Below are 7,959 nucleotides of genomic sequence, written 5' to 3' on the forward strand. Positions count from 1 at the left end.
CCCAGGGAATTATTTTTTATTGGAATAAAAAAAGAATAAACTCATCCTTAAGACTCCTGAAACTCTTAACGTTCCATGTCCTTTTTGATGGGCTATTTTGACATTACAATTCTGTTCTAAATCTAGCTTTTATTTTTGTCCTTCCATCAAGCACATATTTACTGACTGCCTACTATGTGCCTGCCACTTTACTAGGCTTGACACATAATTATTCCCAAAACAAAATCTCTGTCCCAGGGAATTTATAATTGATTTGAGAGAGACAGTCATGAACAAACCACAATGCACTATGTCCAGGTATGAGCTCTGTGGACATTGACTGAGTCTTAGATACTGGCTGATGGAAAACATTCCTATATGTAGACAGGTACCAATGCAATACGCTGAAGAATTGATGCCTTCCAATTGCAGTGCTGCAGAAGACTCTTGAGAGTCCCTTGGAGACTCCCAAGGAGATCAAACCAGTCAATCATAAAGGAAATCAACCCTGAATATTCTTTGGAAGGACTGATGCTGAAGCTCCAACACTTTAGTCACCTGATGCGAAGAACCAACTCTTTGGAAAAGACCCTGATGCTGGAAAAGACTGAAGGCAAAAGGAGAAGAGGCAGCAGAGGGTGAGATGGTTAGGTAGCATCACTGACTCAATGGACATGAGGTTAAGCAAACTCCGGGAGATAGTGAAGGAGAGGGAAGCCTGGCGTGCTTCAGTCTGTGGGGCTGCAAAGAGTCAGACACAACTTAGTGACTGAACAAAAACCACCACCGATGCAATAGTGACATGTTACACCATACTTAGAATGCTATGGTATGATGGTGCAAAAGAAGTTTGCAAGTGCATCCTAATGGGTGATATCCATAAATGGTGACTGTGGAAGAGCAGTGTGAGTGTAAATGATGGTTGCCCGTCATCACTAACCTATTTGTATAAGGACTTTAGATTTTTGTGCTAGGTTAGAAGCCCAATAGGAGACTACATTACTACATAATCCATGGTTAGTTGAATCCAAGAATATGGAACCATGGATACGGAGGAAACATGGATGTCCAGAGTTATGTTGGCTCTGAGTTGCATTTGAATTTTCAACTAATAAGGATGGGAGCTCCAAGGTCTACATTGTTCAAAGGTCAACTGTATTATAATATTAATACAATATATAATACTATGATTATTATTTTAAAATACCCCAGTTTTCCAGTCTTCCACATGAATGGTGTAGATGTGGAAGATGTGGCAAATTGCTGGTGAGAGGAGGCTTCTTCATTCCTTAGGTTCCCGGAGGGGCAGCTTATTAAAAATTTTAGGTTCCCTTCAGCTCTGGGCACAAAATTATTCCCTCTTTCATTACTGCTTGTTCTTGTTCTTAGCTATGTAATATCCCTTTCTGCTTTTGCTGCACATAATACCCATGAATATGACTTCCTACAGAACTATAGCATAATAAAAAATAAGTAGATGTAAGCAAAGATAAGGTAAAGTGGTGGACTGAATAATGGCTCCCCAACCAAGTCTCCCTCCTAAGCTCCAGTAACTGTGAGTGTTACCTTATTTGGACTTCGGGTGCTTACTTACCAGAAGGACTTCGGGCTTCCCAGGTGGCTCAGGAGTAAAGAATCCACCTGCAGGAGGCACAGGAGAGGTGGGTTTAGATCGCTGGGTCAAGAAGATCCCCTGGACCAGGAAATGGCAACTCACTCCAATAATCTTGCCTGGAAAATCCCATAAACAGAGAAGCCTGGTGGGCTACAGTCCACAGTGTCAAGGAGTCGTACACGACTGAGCATACAGCACGCATGCACTCATGCATACAAAGGGACTTTGCATTTGTGATCAGTTAAAGATCTTGAGATGGGGAGATTATTCTAGATTATCCAGTTGTGCCCACATGTAATCATACTTGTAAGAAGGACACAGGAGAAATCAGAGTCAGACAGTAGCAACATGGCAAGACACTCAGCAGAGGGACAGAGAGATCTGAAGATACTGAGCTGATAGCCTTAAAGACAGAGGAAGGGGGCATTAATCAAAGGATGTAGTTGGCCTCTAGAAGCTGGAAAGACCAAGGAAAGGGATTCTTCCCTGGAGTCTCCAGAAAGAATGCCATCCTAAGGACCTGTTGTAGATGGCTCACCATAAGAACTATAAGAAAATAAGTCTATGTTGTTTTAAGCCACTAAGTCTGCGGTAATTTGTCATAAAAGTGATCAGAAACTGATACAGGCATGTTAACTAAACTGTCCTCTTCCTTTACCCCTCACATTTGCCTCTTTAATTTTTAAATTTATTTTTCTCAGTAGTTGCAGCACTCTAGCTCTCCATTAACAGTTGTGACATGGACTTAGTAGCTCTGCAGCATATGGAAGCTTAGTTCCCCAACCAGGGATCAAACTCAAGTCCCATGCATTGGAAGGTGGATACTTAACCCATGGACCACCCAGGAAGTCCCACAATTGACTCCTTTAAAATAATGAGGCCTTGGCCTTTGCTCATTGAGTTGCTACTACGGACCCAAATTACTCCTTTTAGGAATTGCCTACCCACCATTCCTAATGAGTGTTAAAAATCTCCCCTTTCTTCACTTGGTATCTCCCAATGTTCCTGGACCAGTGTCTCACCCCACTGGCTTCTTACATGGACAGTCTTAGCAAATGGTCCCTCTACTATCCTTGGAGCTCCTTTTGGGTAGATGATATTTATAGCCTGATCCTGGAAGACATGGAGATGTCTTGTGAGGTGAAATAGTCAATGTCTGGGATAAAATAAACCTACAAAAATTTTCAATCACAATTTTCCCACAAAATGTTTTTGTGGAAAATTGGAGAAGTCAAAGGCCAAGCTTCAGATTCAAACAATGAAGATGAAGTTTAACGTGAACACATGTAGATAGCTAAAGTGTCAAGAGGCAGTGAATGATTAGGGGCAGAGGAGCAACTGGGGCTGGTTGGGAAGCACTGTAGCTTGAGGAATTTTAGAAGTTTCTTAATATATATATATTTTTTGGTATTTATTCCCCTCCCCTCCCCTGCCCCACCCCACCCCCACCCCACCAGGAGTCTATTTTAACACTTTAAAAAAAAAAAAAAGATTTTTGGTCACATTGCACAGCATGCAAGATCTTAGTTTCCCATCCAGGAATTGAACCTATGCCTTCTGCATTGGAAGGCAAAGTCTTAACCTCTGGACTGCCCGGCAAATACCTCTTACTTTAAAAAAAATATATTTTATTTTAACCTTTTTTTAGAAGCTATTTTTTTAAAAAAAACTTGATGAAAGCTATCAACACTTTTGCTCAAAAAAAAATGCACAGGTGTACACATCCATATAAGGAAGGCATGGCATTGCGCTTCAGTATTCTTGCCTGGGAAATCCTGTGGACAGAGGAGCCTGGAAGGCTATAGTCTATAGGGCCACACAGAGTCGGACATGACTGAAATGACTTAGCATGTACACATCCATACAACCATAACACATCACACACAAATCTCAGGAAGCTTACAGGCTTGCTGTGGTAGTCATCCATGAATCTGTGCACTCCAGCTTAGCATTTCCTGTGGCTAGCTCCTGTGGACTACAAACCAGAGACTGGAAACCCAGCTGCAATAAGGGACTAGTTTTCGGTCTCTAGAAGGAGGCTGATGGCAAAGATGAGTAGGCCTCCTGAGTGCTGTTCTCCCAGACCTTCATGGGTGAGCAGAATATTGCATGAAGAGGACCAGTTACTGTGAATCAATCATTTGATGGAACTGGAGAACTTGGTTTCTTACAAGTCCTGATGTGGCACCACTGGCTAATGAAACAGAGCTTTTCCCAAGGTGAAACATTATACAATGAGATCATTGTGTAAGGGACGCCCTTTGCTTTTGTGGAGCCAGTCACTGATGTAGTCAGCAAACACTTTTTCAGTATTCTGCATGAGTCAGAAACTGAGTTCTGTGCTGGGCATAGAGAAGGATGAATTAGACCTTGTTCTTGTGAATGCCAGTCCAATGGGTGAGAAAGACAAAGATAAATACAACCACAATTCAGAGTGATAAGTAACATTGGGGACGTATAAACTGTCTTCTCCCTCTGTTGTTATTACTGTTATTGAAGTCCTCTGCTCACATCCTAAATTGCAAAGACAGATTCTAAGAAGCATTGGAGGACAAAAAAGAAGAGATCACATTGCAAATGGTTACTATTTTTGCCCTCTGTAAATGGATGGAGAACAATGACAAGTCCAATTCTGTCAGTAAAAGCCATGTGCCTCATTCTCCTCCAAATGCAAACTCTCTTTTTCCCCAAGATTAAAAGGGAGAAGTCTCGAATGTTCTCCTGATCTCATGTACAGAAGCTGGAGGGTATTACTTTCTTAATATCAATATTAAAAGGAGTGACACATTTTCTTTTTTTCTTAATGTATGTATTTTATTGAAGTGTCACTGACTTACAATGTTTCAGGTCCACTGCAAGGTGATTCAGTAATACACATATGTTATTTTTGAAATTATTCTCAATCAAAGGTTATTATAAGATATTGGCTATGGTTCCCCATGCTATACAGTAAACCTTTGTTACTTGTTGCACATCTATTTTTCTTTAATTAGAAGTCTAGCATTCTATTCATACTAAGTCAAACAAGTAGAATCAAAATGTCATAAATTTTTTAAGTTCAGTTCAGTTCAGTCTCTCAGTCATGTCATACTCTTTGCAACCCCATGGACTGCAGCACACCAGGCCTCCCTGTCCATCACCAACTCCCAGAGTTTACTCAAACTCATGTCCGTTGAGTCAGTGATGCCATCCAACCATCTCATCCTCTGTTGTCCCCTTCTCCTCCTGCCTTCAATCTTTCCCAGCATCAGGGTCTTTTCCAATGAGTCAGTTCTTCACATCAGGTGGCCAAAGTATTGGAGTTTCAACTTCAGCATCATTCCTTCCAATGAATGTTCAGTGCTGATTTCCTTTAGGATAGACTGGCTTGATGTCTTGCTGTCCAAGGGACTCTCAAGAGTCTTCTCCAACACCACAGTTCAAAAGCATCAATTCTTTGGCACTCAGCTTTCTTTATAGTCCAGTTCTCACATCCATACATGACTACTAGAAAAACCATAGCTTTGACTAGATGGACCTTTGCTGGCAAAGTAATGTCTCTGCTTTTTAATACACTGTCTAGGTTGGTCATAACTTTTCTTCCAAGGAGCAAGCGTCTTTTAATTTCATGGCTGCAGTCACTATCTGCAGCGATTTTAGAATCCCCAAAAATAAAGTCTGCCACTGTTTTATCTATTTGCCATGAAGTGATGGGACCAGATGCCATGATCTTAGTTTTCTGAATGTTGAGTTTTAATCCAATTTTTTCACTCTCTTATTTCACTTTCATCAAGAGGCTCTTTAGATCTTCACTTTCTGCCATAAGGGTGGTGTCATCTGCATAGCTGAGGTTATTGATATTTCTCCCAGTAATCTTGGTTCCAGCTTGTGCTTATCCCGTCCAACATTTCTCATGATGTACTCTGCATATAAGTTAAATAAGCAGGGTGACAATATACAACCTTAGGAAAGTACTCCTTTCCTAATGTGGAACCCGTCTGTTGTTCCATGTCCAGTTCTAACTGTTGCTTCTTGACCTGCATACAGATTTCTCAGGAAGCAGGTCAGGTGGTCTGGTATTCCCATCTCTTGAAGAATCTTCCACAGTTTATTGTGATCCACACAGTGAAAGGCCTTGGCATAGTCAATAAAGTAGAAGTAGATGTTTTTCTGGAATTCTCTTGCTTTTTCAATGATCCAACAGATGTTGGCAATTTGATCTCATAAATTTTTTAGTTAGGCAAAAATTCATAAATTTTATAATATATAATATACATATAATATATATTTATATATATGTATACAAAAGCTTTCTACTATGTTTGATAAAGGCTTGAAAAAGAACATTTAAAAAAAGAAGAGATGGAGAAATTGAAAAGCATAAGCTAAATGAAATGGGAATACTGAATATGAATAGAAAAAAATGAAACAAACTAGATAAAAGATCATCATACAGGAGTCACACGTCTTATTAATAAAGACATAAGTTCGACAGTGTGTGTGTCTCTAGATAAGAAGGGATACATATAGTAGAACCAATTAATTTCAGGAGCAAAAGAGCAATAACAGCTGAGCTGTCCTAAAGCACAGAATTCAGCAATTCAAATCCAGTCTTTAAGTCCATAAAAATGGATAAAGAAAGTGCCATCTTTCCTTCTCATACCAAGCTATTTTTCTGTGTGAAACTCCCAAAATGCTCACCCCAGGGTCTGTTAAACCCACCTTAGGCAAGAGTTACTCATTTTGTCCACAGTTTTAAATGGAAGATGATGGAAAATACCTATAACGTTGACTTTTTTTTTTGGCCTTGCCACACAGCTTGCAGAATCTTAGTTCCTCCACCAGAGATTGAACCCACACCTTCTGCAGTCAAAGTGCAGTCCCAACCACTGGACTGTCAGAGAATTCCCCTATAATGTTGACTTAATTTGGAAATAGGTGACTGGAGGAAAAGAAATAGTTTACCTCTATGCTTAAAGATCCCGGAGAAGGAAATGGCAACATACTCGAGTATTCTAGCCTGTGAAATCCCGTGGTCAGAGCACCCTGGTGGGCCACAATCCCACGGGGTCGCAAAAGAGTCAGACACAACTTAACAGCTAAACAACAACAATAACAATGCTTAAAGAATCATCTGGATTTATTGAAGTAAATTTTCCAGCTGCATGGTTCAGAATGTGGTTGGCAAAGCAAGATCCAAAAATAAAACTTATCCAAAAATGAAACTGTCAATCAAAAGGACCAAAACTTGTTAGGTGGCCCTTTCCTATCATGGCTGCTTTTGTCATATTCTGAAGTCCTGCCAAGGTGGGAAGAAAATAGTTTCTGGATAGAATGTTGACAATTTCCTTGGCATCTCTTGACATCATGCAAGAGAAAAGTTGGGTTGGATTTCCAGGCTGCAGTCCATGAGGTCGCTAAGAGTCGGACACGACTGAGCGACTTCACTTTCACTTTTCACTTTCATCATTGGAGAAGGCAATGGCAACCCACTCCAGTGTTGTTGCCTGGAGAATCCCAGGGACGGGGGAGCCTGGTGGGCTGCCATCTATGGGGTCGCACAGAGTTGGACACGACTCAAGCGACTTAGCAGCAGCAGCAGCAGCAATGACACAAAACAGGTTGAGGGAAGGTAGAGAAATAATAGTTTGTGAGAGACCACAGAAAGAGTAGTAAATAGTAAGTTTCTAGAGAGCAGACCCCAGATCTCTGCTTTTTTTGTATGTGTTACCCCCTTTAAGGGTTACCCACAATTAGATGGTGATAAAATCTTTTAGATGATAATTTAAATATGGGTCTATTCTAATCAAACCCCCTCTCCCTCTAAAATTACCAATGGTGTTGTTTCTCATAAGGCTGGGATAGGAGAAGTATCATTTTAATTCATTTTTATTTACATTATACCTAGGTAAATGGAGATCAAAGGAAGTGATAAGAATGGCTGGATAGAATTCAATGACTGCTACCCTCGCTGGTAAGACAACAGAAATAAGCCTGAAACTGTGGCTAAATCAAAGACTCTCACAGTCCATGGACCAGTTGACCCTCCAAATGGACCCTTCAAGTGGGTTTTAATCTGATCCCAAAGCATATAGGCAATCATTCTACAAGGAAATTATTTATACATATGTAAGATGGGGCTTCTCAGGTGGCGCTAGTGGTAAAAAACACATCTGCCAATCCAGGAGATGTAAGAGACGTGGGTTTGCTCCCTGGATTGGGAAGATCTCCTGGAGGAAGGCACAGCAATACACTCCAGTACACTTGCCTGGAGAATCCACATGGACAGAGGAGCCTGAAGGGCTATAGTCGATAGGGTTGCAAAGAATCGGACATGGCTGAAGCAACTTAGCACACACACACACACATATAAAATATAAACTTTT

This window comes from Bubalus kerabau, chromosome 3, assembly GCF_029407905.1.
Source record: "Bubalus kerabau isolate K-KA32 ecotype Philippines breed swamp buffalo chromosome 3, PCC_UOA_SB_1v2, whole genome shotgun sequence".
Classification (NCBI taxonomy): domain Eukaryota; kingdom Metazoa; phylum Chordata; class Mammalia; order Artiodactyla; family Bovidae; genus Bubalus; species Bubalus kerabau.